General features: G+C 45.0%; 1 protein-coding gene across 7 annotated transcripts in view; it reads right to left on the bottom strand.

Moving 5' to 3' along the window:
* NRXN3 (neurexin 3) overlaps positions 1-21,838 on the bottom strand; it is a 1,671,444-nt gene that overhangs the window by 1,482,752 nt on the left and 166,854 nt on the right. The gene's annotated exons all lie outside the window — the stretch shown is intronic.

Genomic DNA, 21,838 nt, shown 5'->3' with positions numbered 1-21,838 from the left:
AATAGATAAAGAGAATTGAGAGTACATGTATCCTGATAAGCACTGAGAAATGTATAGAATTGTGAATCAGTATATTGTACACTTGAAACTAATTAACCATGCATATTAATTATATTTTAATAAAAAAAAGTCATTAAATTTCTTGGAGCATTTATGACTTCAGGACCCCTATTTCACAGAAAGGATTATAAATTGAGGCAACATATCCAGAACAGAATTCCACAAAAACACACATCCAGTAAAATGTAAATAGGAGTTCCTCGCCAACAGCAACAAAATAATAAATGTAGAAACAACTGAATTAAACAAAAATAATCAAGTTTCTCTATGGCAAGACTTCAGAAAGCCTTGCCTACACTAAGATACACTGTGAAGTCAAAGAGAGGATACAGTATGCAGTTTTACAAATGTTTTTGAACACTGGGCACTTCTCCTTCCATAAAATACCTAGTAAAATCTCGTGGAACACAGTTTGGAAAAGGCTGGCTGAGAGATTCTCAGAACAGCCAAGAAGGCTTTCAATTTGCCATAAGCCTTTATCCTCACCCTCTGTGTTCCCAGAGTGAGCCTCTGTGTCAGGTTCAATTCGAAATAACTAACATTTACTGACCACTTATACATGCCAAACACCAACTTAGGCACTGGGGACTGAAAAAAAAAAAAACTGCCCTGGATGCAGTTAGTAGTAAATCTAATAAAGCAAGAGGGTAGATAAACATGATAGGGTGGCCCTATCTGGCCTATTATTGCACTTAGCACTAATACAGGATTTAGGGTTGACAGAGAATGCTTCAAAGTTTTTTTTTTTACTAGCGTAACCTTGAAGTGGCCCCAGAGGATGGACAGCGACAATTAAGTGGAGACACATCTCATAAGAACGTTTCACCATTACTGGCCTCGTGGTCAGATTGACACCCGAGGGTAGGACTCCCTGGAAGGCATGGCAACATGTAAGCTTTGAGCCCTACCAACGTTGCTATTAGATGACTTTGTATAAGTTACTTAAACTTCATCTGTAAAATGGGGATCACTCACATTTGCCAGAAGGTTCAAAACAGACAAATGTATATAAAATGTCTAGTGCTTAACACCCATTAGTTTCATTTTCTTTGGTGACATTTTTGGAGTAATGTGTTAAAAAAAAAAAAAAAGTCCGAGGGGGCACCTGGGTGGCTCAGTCAGGTAAGTGTCTGACTTCGGCTCAGGTCACGATCTCATGGTTCGTGGGTTCAAGCCCTGTGCCAGGCTCTGTGCTGATAGCTCAGAGCCTGGAGCCTGCTTTGGATTCCGTGTCTCCCTCTCTCTCTCAGACCCTCTCCTGCTCACGCTCTGTCTGTCTGTCTGTCTCTCTCAAAAATAAATAAACATTAAAAAGCTTTTAATTTTTTAAAAAAAGAGTCTGAGGCTGCATATGGGTTTGGAAAGAAAAGGGGGTCAAAATTGATTAGCAGTGTCTGCCATGGGCTTGAGGAGGGGGTCAGATATTGGCTCATGTTAGCTGGAGACTTTCAACTAAATGCTCTGAGAAAAGAAGTTTCTAAGTGACCTGAGAACCTCAGAAGAAAGCAAGTAGCCCTAAGGCTCTCTCACTGCCAAGCTCCCATCAACTCTTCTGCTTTCTCTTAAACACTCTCCCTTCTTTCATTTTCAGAAAATTAGCAAGGTTGACTTCTTCCCTTTGAAAAGCAGTGTGTGCTGTGATGTGAAATTAGCACACTATCTGTTCTGCAGCTAAAAGAATGATTTTCGAGTCTGAGAACCATGCATATAGCCCACTAGTTAGTACCAGGCCTACTCTGAAGGGTTCACCAGGATCCTGCTGGCCCTGGCAGAGGGAACTCAGAAGCCCAGGCAGGGTGGCATTCCACTGCCAGGACCCATAGAGAACAAGCAAACAGAGGGGGAGTTCTTAGGAGGGATTTCATATTTTATATATCAGTAATATGCTTTTTGAATTAAATTATTATTCATCACCATTTTTATCTTATAACTTCTGTGGTACTACAGTTAAAAAACCAGTCAAAACATTAGAAAGGGGGGTGTTTATGTGATTGTTTTGGAGAAAATACAGTAGGAGAGATGTAGAGAATTTTAGAAGTGGAAGAACTCTAGGGTGTCCAGCAAATCTGTGTCTTCTGCTTTACAGGTTCCTTCCGTCGACACATATTCAAAGCACATACCCACGAGTGAGGGATTGTGCTAGGCACTGAGGGAATGGCAGATGAACAAGACAGATGTGGGGCCTGCACTCTTGGATCTTAAGGTCTAGCTGGGGAGATGGGCCACAAATAACCAGATAATCAGTTACTTAATAATCATAATTGTGATCAGTGCAATAAAGTCATACAGGATCCTTTGAGTCTCAGAGGAGAGACACAGACCCTAGACCAGGTAACCAACATGTCCATCCACCGGGACAATGTTGATGCTGAAGCCAGAATTCAGATCATTTACATCCCAGTTCACCTCTATCCCCACTGGGCCACAGCTGGGGTACCAGTGCCCCAACAGGAGGGCTGGGAGAAGAATCTGGCACTGAGAATACAGTGGTGGCAGCTGGGAGAGAAAAGCAAGTGACCACGTCTCTGCAGCTTTCATAAAGGAACAAGAGCATGAACCTGGAGATTTCACTGTCTTCTCAGACACTCACTCATGCTCTGTAGCAGTGGAAAATGGTTTCCACTACCCTAGAGTGGGGGCCTAAATGCTACAGCCTTCAATGATCAGGATAACAAGGCAGTGAGAGAAGAGCCTCCCCCAAAACCAATTAGAAAGCGCAGAGAATAGAGGGTGTAGACCCACCACACAGGCTGAGCTCTAATCTATCTGCTGTACTTTGCTTGGGAATTAATCACACAAATCCCTAGATAAATCTGAGGCCATTATTAGACAACACTAATATCCCCCTTAGAGTAATCCAGACAAATACAATGAGAGAGGGGGAGTCCCAAGTGGCCAGAAAACAGGCCGCTTTCATGTTCACACAGTTCTGCACATGAATACGGCGGGGGGGGGGGGGGGGATGCCCCCCTGCTCCTCACCCCCAAGCCCAGATGTCTGCTTCTGAATAGCAATGTGGCTTCTGCCCTGACTGCTTTAGGGAAGAGGGGGTGAACTGAAAGATGGGAGAACAAGGTCTGGATTCCCTCCCCTCCCCAACTCTGCCACTGACCTAATTCTCCACAAGAGAGGATTTTTCCTTTTTGGTCCTGCTTGTTTGTAAATCATGCCACCCCAGTGCACACACAGCTTAAGGCGGGCCTAGTTAGGAAGCAGGGAGAAGCCAAGAGGCTTCGAACTGGGGCCCCAGCTGCTATTTCTCAAGAAGGCGGGTAGGTGGAAGTTCCATTAGACTCAGAAGGGGGAATGAGAGGGTAGGAGCAGATAGTATGCCATCAAGATCAACCCAATCTTACATTCTGATATGTCCTTCACTGAACTAGTGGAGTTGTATATGCTGAAATAACCCAGAAGAACTCTGCCAAGAACATGATGTATGACCTTGGATAGATTTCTTAATCCTTCTGGATCACTGGTCTCTTTCAGCAACACAGAATATTTGGATCCTGAATTTTTGACCTCTCAAGTACATTTTTGCACCTGCTAAAAACATTAGGCAAGAGGCTGACTTTAGTTGTAGGAAGATGTGGTTCTTCGAACTGTAAAAAGTGACCTGGAAAAAAATCAGACCTGTCAGGAAAAAAGTCAACACAAAATGGAACTGACAGCAGCTAAAAATGCACATAGTAAAATTTGTTATTGACTAAAAAATTGAAGGAAGAATCAAACATTCTTGACAAAATTTAGACCGGCAAACTCGATGTGAGAAAATTGGAGGTGGTAGAAATAATGACCACAAAAAGAACGTTCACAATGGCAGAAGCTATATAGGCAAAATTTGATAGGCACACACACACACAAAAATAACTGATCGATTAATCAAATCTTCACTGCAGAAGACACATGGAGCAGAATTGATCTGGTTAAAACTAATTTAGTAAAATACAAATGAATTGGAAAAATAAGAAATGGTTTAAGTATGCTGAAGGAAAACTGGATTGAGGAATCATCTGAGCCCCACATCATTTGCCTCTAAAAAATACTCCTATGATAAAAATGTTTCAGTGTTTGTGTAATCTTGACTACACCAACATAGAGTTAAAATGTCTCAAGGTCAAACTGTGCAATCAAAACATCTTGATAAATGCTGAAGAAAGATAAATCATATGATCTCAGAGCTCCTGTCCAGATGCATTTTTTCTGACAAAAGATCAGAATAGAAAACAATTATATAAATACTTTATTCATAGGAAGAAAGTAGCATGGAAGCCACCTATTGCCTGCCATAATTACTGGCACACTACTAGATTTTACTCTCCTGTAATATATTTTAAGCAATTTAGTAATTTTGGAAACATAGAATAACTATTTTTATCTTGCCAAGAAAAAGCAAAAGCCCCAAAACTGATGCTTTGTATTACCAGGCTTTCTTAAAAATAAAAAGTAGTTTAATACCAAAAAGTAAAAGGGCATAATCTCAAAGTTAAAAAAAAATGTGCCTTTACAATAAACTTCCTACATTATGTTTATTTCTCTCATTTTCCTGACGAATGGCAAAACTTCATTCTGGTATCTTTGCATGTCTGCCATAGAAGGTAGATGGGGAAAGTGTGCTCTAGTCTGCTCGTCAGTTAAACGGGGACAAAAGATAAAGCTACTCACATAGAGCCTGAAACATAGTAATTGTTCAATAGATGTTAGCCTAAAGCCCAGGAAGCATAGGACACTTAGCATCAAGCAGATTCCCAGCCTCAGACTGTCCCCCTACTCTTCCAAGCTGAGAACTGTTTACATGTTCTGGACTATAAATGTCCCTGGGAACAATAACTGAAGAGTGTGGATTAACCAGGGCAACCCCCTCTGCCTCTTCCCGCACCGAGAAAACACACATGGCAGGCAGGAGCGCCTGGGAGGGCAGCCCGATAAAGTCAGCGCTAGGAGGAAAGGCAGCTGTTTGGAAATGCCGTGGGTGGCCCTCACACTGTGCGGCTATTTGGGGAACAAGTGTCTTTGGACTGGCAGCTAATGACACTCACTGGCTTGCTTGCTCTAGCAGCCTTTCATCTTCACCTTCTCTACATAGAGCTTCCTTTACACAGAGATTCTACGCCCAATCCTCACCTCTAGAGTTCTGAACTCTGGATGGAGGTGTCCCCTAGATATGCCCATTTACCAGACAAGACCAGAGTCCTCACCCTACCATACTGAATGAAGGTTTCTCTTGTTCTTCATCCCTGTCCTCTCTCCCTCCATCTGCATTACCCATCAACCATATTCCAAACAAATATTTACAAATAAAAGACACAGCTCCTGCCAGGGATAAGAGACTAATTACTCTTGTCCTTAGGCCAAACAAGTGACAATGAAGAGATGCTGCCCCTCTCCACTGCTTCCTCCTGGTTCCTTCTCATCTTTACTCTCACCTCCTGGGGGAGGGGGGGGCGCCTCCCTGAGCACCCTTTTTCTCATGAGATCTCCCCCCATTCCGCTCCTGCCATCTATACCTTTCATCACATTTATAATCATTCACATATTGGATTAAGTTTCCATCACTATTTTCCTCTAACTTGTAAGATGCACCAACACAGGCACCATAGCTTCACCACACACTGTGCTTGGCAACCCGTGTTCTGTGGAATCAGCCAGTTCTCTTGGGCCACCTATCTCTTCTCCATGTGATATAGGGGAATGGATGCCAGACAGGGAGTTAGAATACCTGGGCTCTAGTCCCAGTGCCTCAGCCACCTGCTGGCAGAGTGGCCTATTGTAAGTCACCTTCCACTTATGAAACTATAGTGGATGCTACAAGAGTTCAGGAAGCGCCATTTAGTCCACATGGAATGGGCTGGGCATGGGGTCCAGGAAAGCTTTCTGGAGGAGGTGAGGTCTGAGCTGAGATCTGATGGAGGAGTAGGAATTAGTTGAGTGGAACTAGAGGCCTGTAGGAGGTTGGTGATTAGAGGTGAGGAAAGGGTAAGGACAGGATAGCAGGTTCTCTCACAGGGAGACTTGAGTCTGGGGGATGGGCTGAATTGGAAAAATGAGGGTCTGAGTCACTGTTTGTTGTGTGTTGTATGTAATACTTTTACTTTCACAGTGCTCCTCTGTTATTTTTCCTTGTTGTCTTAATATCCATGACATTATTATTCTATCTGAAAAAATTCTTGAGAGGATCCACTGGAGAATGAGCTTTGGTGGAATACCTCTCATCCATTTTCTCCTTAGCTACACATTGTCTTTAAAAACTCAAACAGTGGTGTGGGGGAAGGGAGGAAGAGTGGACAAAAAGAGACAAGCAGGACCCTGGAGACTAAATGAACTACGTTTTCTGTCTCAGGAGTTCATGTAGGACAGCACTGAATTTGGGGTTGTGTAACTACCTCCCGTGTAGCATAATGGCTAAGAGAGCATGTGCTCTGGAGTTAAAACACCTGCTTCCAATGGAGAATGACTGGCAGCATGACCTTGGGAAAATAAGCATATGTCTCTGGATCTCAGCATATCCATCTATAAAATGGGAATAGTACAGCACTTCCTCAGAGAACTGTTGTGAGCATTAAATGAGTTAAGGTGTGTAAAGTGCTTAGAACAATGTCTGGTGCATAGATACTCTTAACTACATGGCTAGCAATGACCATTACAGAGCCTGGTGCAGGGATCAAAAACCATAATGGTTCTCATCGATCAAGCATCTGTTATTTGACAATCAATGTGCGTCTTGCTTTGCCTTCATTATCTCATTTAATATTTGTAACCACCTTATAGGGTAATCACCCTCATTTGCACCCAGGCTCGCTTCTTAGGCAGATAGATGACTTTCTCTCTTCAACTCTGGCTCTTTCATCTACAGCCAAGAACAACAGAACCTCTTTCATAAGGGGTGGTTGAGAGAATTAAAGGAACTTACATTTGAGAGCACTCAGCCCCATGCCTGACATGTAGAAAGTGCTTCATGAGGATTAGTTCTTCATCATCATCGTCATCATCATCATCATCATCATCATCATCATCATTAAATTTAGTCAGTCAAATAATCAAGTGATATAAATCTATAAGATTTCCACAAAATTAAAATGGCATCAGGGTATGGTTAGAGCAGAGCACTAAGCTAAACTCAGCCTTGAGCCTACCAGCTTCTCTTGTGGTCTGTGACCAGCAGACTCCGATTGGGAGAGCCAGCCTGAGAACTGCATCTAGAAAAGCCCTGGACCTCTTGTGATTCCTTAGAATGTCTTAAGCATACCCTTGAACTTCCCTGAGTCTTTGTTCTGCCAGGGTTGAAGAGGGACCCCTGAATGCACAGAGACCACTGTTACACTACACTTCCCCTTTCAAAGCATCCATCACTTGGTAATTGCTTGGTGAATTAAGCAGCATGAAGGCATGTCTGTCTTATTCACTGTTCTACCCCCATGCTCCCTCCCTAACACACAGTAGGTCCTCAGTAAGTGTTCATTGGTGTCAAGGGTGTGGAAAGAAGTACCTCTGGAATAACATCATCAGTAAGAGATTTCATGTGGGCATGCACGCTCACGTAGGCTCCATTTCTTGGTTCCTATCACACGCCAGCTGGGCCCCTAACACCTCAATTTCTTCTGCTTAGAAAAATGTTCGAAGGCGTTCCCCCTCCTCCCCAGGCTCCCCATTCTGACTTGTGCTGGATAAGCAACTTCAGATTGCTGAACAGCAACACACAACACAGCTGGGTGAAAATTCCTATGTCCTGAAATTCCTGGAAAACTGTGCTGCACAGCAAGCATTCGGAGAACGGACACAGCACCCACCCCCAGCCCTGGAGAGTCAGAGACAGGAGGAAGGCAGCAAGCAGGCAACTAGAAGAGAGCCTCAATTTCCTTAAGAAATGATTTTGCTCCCTTTCCAAACAGCCCACCCATGGCAAAGGTAGAAAAACCACAAGTGAATTAATTACCAGCATTTACATCACTGGCTGCTGAGCCAGGGGCTTCCAAAGCCCCCTATGTGGAGGATCTTGCTCTTTTAGTTTACAAGGACCAGAGTTAGAAGATCTCTTGCCTAATCCCAGGAAAAGGTGCATGGCTTTGAACTGAGTGCCAGTGCTGGTATCCTCAAGAGTTCAATGCCCAGCTCCAAGAAAAACATAGACAAGGCATCTCATGTTTAATCACATGGTCTCAAATGCAAAGCACAAATAAGAATGCCAACTGGTTGGTCTTAGGCAAGTCATTTCTTTTTCTTTGGATTTGTTTCTTTCAGATCTTTGAGTCTTTGATTCCCACAGGATTCTGATATTCTGGGAGCCAGAAATTCCATCATGCAAACATCCAAAACCCTCAGTTTCACCATCTCTATCCAAGACTTCACTTCCTATTTGTAGAAATTTTCTCAAATGAACAGAACACACTAGATTGAAGGTAGAAGAAAGGCCAATGTGAATAGTTTTAAAATTAAACTATGTAATCTTTTGATGCTGTTCTACTACATTCAAATCAGTGTCCCAACTCCAACGAGGTTAAGGAGTACTCTTTCATTTATAGACCAGTGAAGAATTTTAAGGAACTTTCCTTTGTTCCTAGTTTCCTTCTACATCTCTGGTCATCTGCTTTCATCAAGGTCACAGATTCCTTTTTTTCTACTATCTATAAATATTAAGGTTCCCAAAGGTTCTGTACCTTCTTCCCCTCTGAATTATACTCTTTGCCTAGACAACCTCATCCATGTGTAAGCCTTCTTTCACCCCCACAACAACTCTGACATCTATATCCAATCCCACCCTCCCCCCTAGAACAACCATTGCCCCCACCTGCTTCTGCACATCTCCTTGCAAGTATCTTACAGAGTCAAAAGAGAAGGTGGGGTACAGACAGACAAACCAAAATTGATTATTACCCCCCTCTTGTCTTCATGCCAGATCTGTTCCTCCCACTGACTTTCCTGCCCTAGTTATACCTACAACCAGAGCATATCATCAAAGCTCTTCCTTCCCCTTTTGAAGAATAATTGATGCTAATTAGTAATAATGGTTAACATTCACTGAATGCTTACTACGTGCCAAGTGTTGTCCTAAGAATTCTCCGTGAGAATTCAGTAAAACCTCATAGCAATCCTAAATGGCGAGCACTATTATTACACCCATTTCACAGATGGTGAAATTAAAACACAGAGAAGTTGTCCTTTATCCAAGTTTGCACAGCTAGTATGTGGCAGAGCCAGGCAGCACAAGTCCAACACCACTCAAAGTCATTGCCTTTCCAACTATTAAGTTCTTTTTCTTAACATCTCTGCAATTGACCCTTCTTCCATCACTACTCCTTTGGTATAGACTTCTCTCTCAACAAAACCACACAATAGCCTCCACCTAGCCTCTCTGCTTTAAGCCTTCCAATAGCCAGCCAATCCATCATGCAAACTGCCCCTAGGGCCATCTTTCTAAAATTCAAATCTGTTACTACTCAACTGAAAAACTTCCAATAGCCCTCAACTGCAGGAAAAAAATAATGTCCAAAATCCTTACAATGCATTGAGATCCACCCTGCCTAAGGCCTCCTCTCATTATTTTCCCATTGGCCTCCATCCTTCAATCCAGCCACATTAACTACTGCAAATAACTGGTTCACAGGGCTGCCCTGAAATGTCCTTTCCCCAACAGTCTACCAAATAAAACTTCTAAGTCTGACTGTGAAATATCCTCCCATCCCAAGCAGGGTGGGACACCCCTTTTGGAGCTACTCTATTAACATTCTACCTGGTACTTTAGTGGCTCTACTGCATGCTGTACTTCTTTGCCTGACAGGCTTCCCAACTAGACCACAAGCTCCACATGGGCAGGGACCTCCCTGGTACATAATAGGCACTCCCTCTGTGAATGCCTAATCACAGAATATACTTATTCCAGTAAATAGATGGCCTACTCCAAAAAAATAGATGATTATATGTCAAGAACTGCTTTATAAATGCTTGATGATACCTCAAAGACTTTGTTCTCTTCCATAAGCCAAATTTGCCCCTGAAAATGCCATGATTTTATGCTGAAAGAAGCTCTGAGATAGTATTAGGAATTCCAAACAGTGAGGCCCCTGAAGGAGGGAGGTATGACCAGAATATGTTCCCATGGGACCCTCCAAAACCACCTGGCCAGGTCAACAAGACCACCACACTCAGGGCTAAAGACAGAGGACAAGAGCCCAACACATATCCCTGGTGTCAGCCTCCACCTGAAAACTGCAAGCCCCCGGGGGGAAGGAATTGTAACAGGAGGCCAAGAGTAACTACAATCAACTAAAGAGAGATAAATACAAATTTTAGTATTGATCAGTGGCCTCTAAACCTTTCTGAACAAACTGCCTATTAGAAAAAATAACTTTAATATGTTGTCGCAAGAGATGTTTATCTAGTTATAATTTGTATATAAGTTAACTATACATATCCCGAAGAATGGTCCTGCATATGCCCCATTTTTAAGGCCAATGATCTAGAGAATAATCTTCTCACCCCCACCCCCTGAAAGGCAGAGGATGAACATGATCAAACACAAGGGTGGGCCTGGAGGCCGAGACCCTCGGAACCACGGCATCCTTAGTGTGAAGGCACGTACACACCAGCACACACTGACAGGTGTCGCCCCAGCACCTGCTGCATTCCCTCCAGAGATGGGGGGAGGCATGGTCTGACAGCTCTTAGCATCAGGATTCTTTCTCTGTAGCTCTGATCTCTCAACCCTCCCACTCAGTATCCGCTTCCTCTTCTTCGTGGCAGCTCTTCTGATATCCGAGGACAATTATCCCGTCCCCAGTGAGCCTCATCTTCTCCAGGGAATCCACACAAGCTAATGGGGCCTCTCCATCTCCAGTGACAACCACATGTCTGCCTCAAACAGCCACTGCACAAGCATTTACATGGTCCCAGGCTGGCTGCTGCCTGTAATTGTTACAGGAAACCACTGGTTTGTAAACAAACAAGAAATTCTTTCTAGTCTGTCTTCAACTAGATCAAACCAGGTAGAAAGTGTATGCACTTGACACAGATTCGATGAAAACTGCCCCACAGTAAACATGCCACTCTTTCCATTCAAAGAGAGGAGGCATTTCCAGTGCCTACTGCCCACTGCAGTCCAAGTCATATCTGATACACCACCAGTTAAAGTGTTAAACAGGTATTACTAAACTCACATTCCTGGGAACCTACATCCATCCATCACCCGTGTTAGCACATGAATGCAGACACCAGTGCATGCATACAAAACATGAAAGCGCACATATATACACACAGAATGTGCTTTATTAATGCAATATTTATTGAGCAACTGCTGTCTGTCACACTCCAGTGGTTTAGCACCAAGCCTGTACATGCAATAATTAACAAAGAGAAACAGCGTTTTCCCTTGGTTTCATGTCTTAGAGTTCTCAAAGAGAGCGCCTCCTTATATACACTCCTGCAACAAGAATCAGGAAACTCAACTGAGTTATTGCAACTTGCATTAAGGACGTGAAAGCCAAAGGGAGCCAAGAGACACATTAAAATGTAGCCACTGGTTATATATTCTACATGGGGGAAAAACAGCCCCAATCTGCATTAACACAAGGCTGAACACTCAACATCAGGAAGAGCAAACAGCAAAGTTTTCTACAGCAACTAAAACCCAACCATCTGCCCACGTGCCAATTCTCACATGACCATGTGATGTGGTCATGCCCACTTCCCAGCACATGTGTGTAGTCCAGAGAACCTGGATGGACAATGAGACCCCGGAGTAGAAGCTGATGACTCTGGATACATTTCAAGTTTAGGGTCAAAATGGCATCTGTGGGCTTTGCTCTTAAAAGTAAACTATTTTAAATCAGAAAATTATGAGATGAGTTCTCCATTCTTTGCTGCAGTGTCAGTAAAATGACCACCAGTGAGGAGGTGGCTGAGCGCCAGGCCAGCCTCGTCCCCTTTAGGTTGCAGGATGGAATTTGCTTGGCAGGTTTACAGTCTATGCCAGTGTGAGAGGAACATGTTCTAGCCCTGCCTAATCCCTCTCCCTAAGAGACTTTTGCCCAACAGGGCCAAAAACATGGGAAACCCAGGGCAACCTGGCAGAACAGAAGCATTTTTGGATCGGGCATTTGTTTCCAAGGCCAGTTTCCAGAAGTAGCTACTTGATACTGCTTCGTTTTATGATCTTCTTTTCTAAAAACCATTCTGTTAGGCTTTTTAGCAAAACCTTGATGTCTATTGGGGTGTCTGACCCTGGATGCCAGGATGGGCTTGTTAAGCTAGACCAATCCAATTCCACTTTATGCTACTCCATAGCATTCTACAATGTCTATCTTATTGCTGAGCCATTAGAGATTTCCAGGGGGCTCCCAGGAAAAGCAGAGATGCTGCAAAGCCAGCGGGGTGTGGAGGAAGATGGGACATCTTAGGGGGGTGAAATGAGGCACAGACAATAGAGCCAGAGATGGGGCCAACCATGAATCTTCCAGAGTGCAAGAGCCCTAGGAACAAAATGACTAGAGCATGAATCACCTGCTTACCTCAGAGTCTGTTCCCACATCAGTCCCTCCCACGTTGTTTAAGATTAATCTCAAGCAGTTAATTCTAAATAACTCTGTGATGTGCGGGCCGCACATATTAGAGAATCCCGTATGAATTTTACTTGACACAAGAGTTAATTCTTGCAGAGCAGCATCCAGAAATGTTATGACCCACCCATCCCCTCACCCACAAGGCCCATTGCAAAGGTCAGACTGCTTTAATCAGACTGGGGACCAGTGAGGACGTGGCTAGAGGCCGACCGCAGCCTGATGTAGGAAGAGCTAGCTCCCTGACCCTCAGGAGTGACCACAGAGAGATACATTAGGCTGCCCTGAAAGGCACTGAGCCCCCATCCACCACTGCATTTGACTAGGGGTATTTTGGAGAGGAGGAAATATGTCTTACACAGTGGAGAAGAGGGTGGAAAATGGGTAGTTAGACCCAAAGATCCTTAAAATCCCCTCCAAAGTTATCATCCCATGATTCTTTACAATGCACCTTGGTTTCCAGTGCGTTACATAGGCAAAGCCAGGACCAGAAGGCAATGTAAATGCCTCACTGTCCTCTAAATGGATCACGGGATCTGTGCTCCATCCCTCGCAGAATATTTCTTCCCCAGCACCAGGGTCCCCCCAAATTTCAGTGTGCCTCCTCAAATCTGAGAAGGGGCTCACAGCACATCTCCTGAGCCTAAACTCCAGCCTTGCCTCTCCTGATCCAGGTGGAGCAAGTATTCTAGGGGAAGATTAGTCTTTTAGGAATCCCACAGGTGAGAGGTTTACCATCCTTTAAGCTCACCCTTCCCGCTTCCTTTAGCAGTCCAAGCTAGCCATGCAAGAGACAGGACCCCTTCCGGAAAGGAAAGAAGCCTGAGAGAATGAGGAGGAAGGAAGAAATCATGAGAACGTGGCAAGTTCCCAGCCTTGCCAGCCCTGTTCCCACTGTTTGGATCGCACACGTGTGATTTCAGCCTGGCTGGTCCCTCCTCACAAGAGGGGTATTGTTTTTATTTTAAAGCAACTTATTAACTAAAAAGCTCAACACTCTCTCGCTGCACTTTGTCTATTCTCCTGGGGCTGCAGGTAACACATTCCCAATAATACCTGGAGGAGAGGGTATGGGATTGCCTGGAACACTCTGCCTGAGACAGCAAAGACACCAACCCAAGTGTTGCCAACAACCACGGGACTATTGAGATTCTGTCTTCTAAGAACTTTGCACCTGCAAATAGAACCACTTCAGGAGAACTAAACCAGCAGTCAAGAGGCAAAAATATCAGAAGATCAGACGTAGAGAGTCTCGTGGAGAAACTTGACAGGAAAGCTCCTCAGAGTCATCTTAGGTGCAAAGATACTTAAATAAGAGCCTCAGTTAAACCCAAAGGATCCTAAGTGCATGTCACAGCTTAAACCAAGAGCCTCATGTTGCCTCCAGCTCATGTCCCTGCCTTTCTTTCATCTCCATCCTCTTCAGGCCCTTGTGTACCCTCACAGAGTACAGTGTTTTTCCCCCCAGAGAGCTGAAGCATTAGCCGTTTGTAGGACCACGTGTGAAGTAAGTTTTAACACAGAGCAGAGCTGGGCAGTTTGGCCAGATGACTGAGATCAATTTGTTTTTAAAAGCTTGCTAGTATTGGTTCCTGAATTAAAAAAAATTTTTTTAATTGGAAAATGCATTATTTAGGAACATTGTGGACAGCAGTGGAGGTCTGAGAGCAGATATAGATGATGACACATTTAAAGAGGGCCCCGTATTGCTTTCAAATAGGTTACCCAAAGACATCAATTTCTGGAGAACAACGGCAGTAATGACAACCCACTGGCACTGTCAGTTCCCAAATAGATCACGGAGACAGGCCTGCCGAGCCACGCTTTGTCCCTCTCCTCTGTCAGCCACAGCCTGTCACCTGTAACACAGCCCCCCAGTGAGCCGCAGCGAACCAAACATCCCAACTATAGCTGGGAAAACCTCAGGAGGAAGATGCGGGTGCCCCCTCTTTTTAAACACCAGCACTTTCCTCTGCATCAACAATAAACATTTCTAGACATGGCCTCTCTCTGCCCACTGGATATCCTAGATGCCTCCCCATATAACATTCCTAGATGCCCCTCATCCTCCACACTCCTCCTCCAAGGCTCTTCCTGCCCTGCCGGTTATGAAGTGAAGGAAAGTGTGTCTGTGATGAAGGGTCATAGGCCACTGGGGAATCACATGTACACCCAGAGCAACATTGCTGCCACTGGGCAGCAACAAGTCTTAACAGAGGCGGATCCACAGAGGTGGAGCTGGAAGCTGATGATACCAGGGATTCCTTAAGAAAAAAAAAAAATCACAAATACAGCATTAAGTATGGCACCTTGAAAGGGACCACGCAAGTGAGGATATATGAAAGGTTTTGTTTCCTGGTTAAATCCGCCTCTGTATTGATTCCCCTCCCCCACACACAAAGGGAAAGAGAAGCACAAACACAGAGAAAGAGAGTTTGGTTTTGTTAGCTGTGAAGACAGTCAGAAGGCAGCAGGAAAGCAAGAAGGAGTCTGACAGAATAATCCAGGAGCTCCATCTTTTACCGCCAACCCTGGGTGTGGTGCTGGGCAATTCCTGGTACTTGGGAAACCAAAGGTTAAGTCTGAAGAGGTCATGCTGTCCAGCGATGCTCCAGCGTGGTGTAGTTGTGCTCCAAATGCCTCATGACCCATGGGTCCAATCCCCAGTCACTTCACTTCAAACCAGGGTCTTGAGGGTGGGAATTGAATACTCAGACACATTCATTTCATCCTCTCTCATTCTCTCATATTCTCGCTTTCTGTCTGTCTGGGAGGAGTAAGGCTCCTTGGGACTGGCCGAGCTGATAACCTCTTACACCAGGAGTTTGACATTTTGCTTATCACCAGCATCCAGGGAGGCAACGCTCCATTTCACAATGGAGACACAGGCCATTTGTGTTAATGAAGGGAGCCTAGGAGCAGAAATAAAATGCCACGTTGGGAATCTGGGTTTTTAGGCCCCAGAGACACCCGCCAAACAGGCAGCATCCAAACTTGCCCTCATACCCACAAGTTCACTGGAGCCTCATGTCTGGGTCTCCTCACTTTTCAGTGGGATGGTAAAGCCTGTCCTACCTGCCTCATTGTGTTGCTATAGGGGCCAGAACACCACAGGTTTGCAAAGAGTTCCAAATATGGTCCAACAGGCACAACCATTATCATTGGCTCTCAGGCAGGGGCAAAATGGCAATGAAACTGAATTCCCCTCCTTTTGTTTCTACCATTTCTCAAACTGGGATGCAGGAAAATGGCAGAGGTGGGGGTACTCAAAGGGGAGCATCAAACCTTCTACAAGACCAAACTGACACACAGTTCATTCTTACAAGCACCAGGAAGACCAACAGCCCAGAGTCAGGACTTGTTCTTTCCCAGAGACTATGCTGATAACTCCGTACATTTCATCTGCTTTCGTGCTCTCAACAACTCCACGACGTACAATTTCTTATCCTGATTCACTGCAAGGCAGGATGGTACAGTGGTTAAGTGTGGTCTGTGAAGCCAGTCCGCCTAGATACAAACCTCAGCTTTGCCTCTTATTAGCTGTGTGACCTTGGACAGATTATTGAACCTCTCGTCCCTTAACTTCCTTGTCTACAAAATGAGAACGATAGTGTGTTGAGTGGCTGTGAGGGTTATAAAAGTTAACTCATGCACAGCAGTCAATATAGTGTAGATACTCCTTGAATGTTAGCTGCTATTAATTATTACGATTATTGATGAGCATACTGAATCTTCTAAAACTTTCTCCAAAGACACACAACTTATAACTGGACAGGCCCAGATTTAAGCCCAATCTTTTTCATTCCAGAAGCCATGCTCTTAAGACTACACTAAACCTTCTTCAAGTTCCAAATTTCTCTGCTCCTCACTTTCCTCATCTGTAAAGTGAGGCTAATGATATCAACCACATAGGAGTGCCATGAGGATTAGATGAGACAATGCGCATAAAGCACCTAGGCTGTCAGGCACATGATGGCATTCGATAATAGTAATACTGACATCATTATTATTTTTTATCCAAGGAAGGGTTCCTGACCCTCACAGCCCTGCCCTGAAGCCTCTCGCTCAAGTTCCACCTCTGGGCCTTGTTGCACAGGACACCCACTGCAGGGAGAGTATGTTGGCCCCATCCCCCAAGCATACACCCTATCTCTTCTGTCCCGCAAAGAGGGCAGAGGACCCAGCTGATGGGCAGCTGCCCTAGGAACTGGAAACCATCTTTCCCTGACAGCCTGCAAAGGAAGATAGGGGCCACGAAGATAATTAGCCCCTGGTGCTGGGCCTGTGGTGTCTCATTACCAAATGCAAATGCAAGCTCACGTGCCACTCCAAGGCTCTTGGCAAAATGCCTGGGTAACCCTCAACCCCACTGAATTCGGACGAAGCATTTACCCCGTGTCCACCTCCTTTGTAGCCTGCAGCTGGTGTATGGATTCTGCGAAGGGAGAAAGAAGACTGTTCTCACCCCCCTGAAGGGGGAACAAGGAAAAACACTCTTATTTCTTTAAAGGAGGCAGAGATGCTACTGTGGGGTGGGGGTGGGGGGGGGTATAAAAAAATTGCTCTTCCCTCGGCAGTTAAAAGAGGGATAATTGGTGCAAGTGGCAGGCGGCTGTTCTGCCATTTAGCATACAGCATACCCAGGAAATCTCACTTGGTAATCAGAAGGAGAGGAGGAAAAAGGAGCAATCAGACCCCTATTCAGGCTCCGTTTAGCGACAGCCCCTGCTGGCTGGCTGGGCTGGTCCCACCTAACGCCTGAATGCTGGGTGGGAATCAAGTCTCAGAAGCCGCAGTTCTCCTTTGTGCATGTTGTAAGCCCTTGCTTCTGTGCCACAGTCTCCATACTGGGGAGAAGGATTCTGAAGAGATAGTCTTTACTGATTGCTCACCACTCCCCTGCAGCTCCCACCCCCACCCCTATCCCCAAGCCATGCAGGGTTGACATGGTTTAGGAACAACACTGCCATGTTACAATTCCAGCAGGATGTGCACTGGGGATGGGGAGGGAGATGTTTGTGTTTTTACACAAATGCCCAGAAATGGAGGATCAGCTGGGGCAATCACTAGAACCTTAACTTCAGCATTGGAAGCCTTTGGCCCTTGGTAAACGCTCAGGGGAAATCAGTCTCTTGGTACACCATTCCATCCCAGTTCTGGCTTGGATAAATGGGGGAAGAGTCACAAAATCCTCAGTAAAAAGAAAAGTAATTAAAATTCACTTTCAGGAAGGCATACCAAGGCCACACAGTGGTGGTGAGCCATCAATCCAACCAACCTGCAGCTGCAGACAGCTGGAGGGATGGGAAAGGGAGGCCAGTAGGTACCACTCAACGGTGTGCTTGTAGTAAGGCTCGGGCCCCTTCCACCAACACCCACCGCTGTACCTCACTGTCGGATCACACCACCTGAGAAGTTAAGAGCTAAGACTCAAGACTGCAGCTTCTGGTTTGGGCACCTGCCCAAGTCAGCAGGAAGAGATAGACAATGAACATGTTTTCCCCCAACTGAATAGGACCTCATGACTCTTCACTGAATTAACCTAAAAGTGGGGACACACAAGTGGTATGTGATATAGGTAGGCCCATTTAATGAGACTTGGGAGGATAAATCAACATGTGATGCCTTCTCCATCTTTCCCTGGCCCTACCCCACCTGCAACAGGCTGACTTCATACTCAAGGAGCTCCTCAGTAAGACTATTACTGAAATGTACACACCTTGGGAGCAAATCAGTTCTTCATGACCATAAGGTTGTTAAGAAATTCAATACATGCATATTCATAACTAAGAATGGTTTAAAAATAAAGTATCAATTTCAACTCATTTCAAGGTAATAATAAACTCTCAATGACCCATGAGGGGACAGCTCTTTTGGGGGAGCTCAGGATACCTCTTCATTGCCCAGTGAGCTCCAGGATACTGGTAACAGGAGACTGGGCTAGATCAAAACCAGTGAATATGCTGTGCCATAGCTCGACTATATTCCAAAATAGATATGTTTAATTTTAAAATCATTTTGAACTACCTGCACTTCTTCTGTCCTCTAAGACCCTTACTAAAAAGGCAAGATTACACAAACAAGTCCAAAGTTGAGCACCGGAACATTTTGTTTACAAACATAACACCTGGAAGTAAAAATCTGGGACCTTTTCTCCACCATGTGCCAGAATGTTCAATGTGACCATTAATTAAGTTAGGAGCCTAGGAATGAAGTTTTTCTCAAGTAGGATGTGTGGAGTTCAGTCTGCAGCCAGAGAAAATAACATTTCACCACATGAAAGAAGATAGTGAGTCCAGGACCTCCAACCCCTAGGCCCAACTTTTCCACAGCAACCATCTCCAGTATCTTCCAGGTTCTTCCTAGAGAAGACACCCAATGGGGGATCAGAAGAGCCCAAAGCACATAGGGGAGATAGGCCCATCTGTGCATTCTCCCCAGGGTGCAGCACAGAGATATTCTGGAGCCATCAAGGCATGGAAAGCCAGACAGGCCAAGCAAACATCAATGCCGCCAGCATGCTAGAAGCTAATGGACCACAGAGAGCGCCTCTGACAGGGCCCGACCACATCCATCTGAAGCTGCAGGAGACCTCCCAGCTCTTCCTGTTCTTGAACTGCTAAAGCATGAAGTAAAAAATGGATCTTCCAAACTGGGTGCAAGCCCTCACACAATCAAATGTCAAGGCCTATCCTACAAATCGGGACAATCAGATAGATGCCTGGCACACAGGACCAACAGCTGGGAATAAGTATGCTGGTTTCCGGTCTATGACGTGTACAACTGAAAGGAGGCAGAGTAGGGAGTGGATGCATCCTCACAGCCAACCTCACCACATCATCTTTAGACAAATGGGTAGGCATTTGTTTAGACTATTCATCTTGTTTTAGGTACATCTGCTTAAATTTGTCCCCCTTAATATTTTACAGGTGAGCTTTTCCTGCTTACTAGCTAAAAATTAACTATGTGTACAGAGAACGGGTATTTTCTAAAAGCCTGTAATGTATTTTTTGTGACTGATTAGACATGATGACAATTACCAGGATCAACAGACTCCAAGTTATCAACAGTCAATTCTGATACCTCTCCCAACACCCACCCTCACCTCAACCTTTGCACTGCTCTGTTCCAAGCCAGCCAACTGTTACTGTTACGACAGAGTTCATTTACTCTATTTATGTATCAGGAGAATAAATGAGCTGTGCTCTGTGTTTGCCTTCTTCAGATAGAGGTATCAATCCACAGCCACTAGACGATCTGAACCCTGCAGAAAGAACTATTATTAAAATATCCATGTTGTATTTAGCTATTAAAAAATTGACTGCCTACAATCTGCTGTAAAGAAATGCTACTGGAGACCTGAAACACACACACACACACACACACACACACACACACACACACACCCCAAAAGAGAGAGAAAAGACAAATCATATACATATACAGTATGGAAATTCTTCCTGCAGAAAAGTGCTGATCCAGACCTGCCCAGAGGAAATGAGTTCTTTTTAAACACAAAGAATGCAATCAGGGATAATCAGCAAGTTAACAACACACTTGCAAACACCCTAGTCCCTAGAAAGGAAGAATGCCAGCTTTCAATGCAAGTTCTGAGAACAGAGCAGACCCTTTGGGCGAACAAGACGTCAGCGTCTTCAGGCAGAACTTTCTCCAAAGCGAAGAAGCTTTGGAACGGAGTCAGCTCCAGAAGGCACCTGCTTATAAGAAGTGCTTCAATAACCACATTCCCAAAGTGGCTTTGTGGGCTGGGGTGGCCTCGGGTCCTCTTCCCCATCCACTTTTCCAATGGGCTCCGTGGGGAAAAAAAGAAGCCAATAAAAAGTGGCACGCATGTCCTGAATCTCCCTCTCCCGCAGCCCAGCCACAGGAGGGAAGATGTGATGCCCGGCCCAGCAGAGGAAAGAAGCAGCAGAGACCTGGGAAGGGGCTCCCACAATAGCCCCTGCATGACCTACAAAGGGGTCTCCAACAAGATCCTCGAAGTGTCCTACTCTCCAGCATCCACCACCTATGAAATAAACTTTGCTTTGATTTAAAAAAAAACATTTTTAATAGGAGTGGTTAAAATTCATATGAATTACAACCTGCTTTAGGGGTTGGGCTATTATGGGATGGCTTGAGGAACACCTACAGACACTATTTTCAATTACAAATCCCAAGGCAGGGGCCTCACCAAAATGAAAAAATCCTGGAAGTCAGTGCTGGGACACTCACCTAGCCCCACCTACCTGACCTCTCTTGACCTGTTGGTTCTCAATCTTGGCTGCACAATAGAATCATCTGGGGAGCTTTAAAAATACACATTGGATCCCACCCCCTACAAAATTCTGATTGAATTAGCCCATAGGGTGGCCTGAGAGTTTTTAAACCACCCTGCAAGTGATCCTAATACGCGAAGCCAAGGTTGAGAACCACTGTTCTGCCCTATACCATCCCACCACCTTCCTGGAGAGACCAGAATGGGATGGCAAAACATTTCTAGAAGAATCCAGGGCTTGATTCAAAAAGGAGAAAATCAAACGTCTTTGCCTCCTCCTCATTCCAGCCTCTCAACATGCATACCCCTGTGGTCAGTTCTCACATTCTTTGTCACTTCAGTGCTTCCTCCTGCTCAAAGCCAGGCCTTCAATGAGTCCTGGAGTCCATGAATCTGGATTTTAGGTACTTGTCAAAGTAGAGTCTGGGCCACTTCTCTTGGATCTAATCCCATACAGTCAGAATTTGGTGAATAAGGTGAGGGCAATCTAAGTCCTCAGGCATGAGCCTTACCTTCCCATTCCCTGGGAAGCTGTGGTTGAACTTGAGAGGCTTGTCAAGGCTATACTGAGTATTGCCAGCCCCCTTGGGGGTTTGGCTAGACAAGGCTCCTGTCAGTCTCTGTGCCTTCCTGACCATTCTCAGTACATGGAGAGGAGGAAGAGGACAGGAAAGAGGAACCTCATATGAAAAATCCTGCCGCTAGAATGAGGAGGTGAGTAGTCCCATCCCCAGCTGCCTTCTCCACCCTCCAGGAACCTCCCCAAAGACTGTGGGATGAGAAGCAAATGGAAGGGCTGGGATGATAGCAGGCCAAGAATGGACCTGCAATCCATCCACCCTCATTCTCCTTGGCATGGGCACTCTTTTTCCTGGGGACTAAGGAGGAAGTGATGAGGAGTGTTCCACCCATCCCAAGGGCCCAACTCTCAAGGGATCAGGAGGGACAGAGATAG

Source organism: Felis catus, chromosome B3, assembly GCF_018350175.1.
Source record: "Felis catus isolate Fca126 chromosome B3, F.catus_Fca126_mat1.0, whole genome shotgun sequence".
NCBI classification, from domain to species: domain Eukaryota; kingdom Metazoa; phylum Chordata; class Mammalia; order Carnivora; family Felidae; genus Felis; species Felis catus.
Note: the sequence above shows the minus strand (reverse complement) of the source record. Positions and strands in the feature narration are given on the sequence as shown.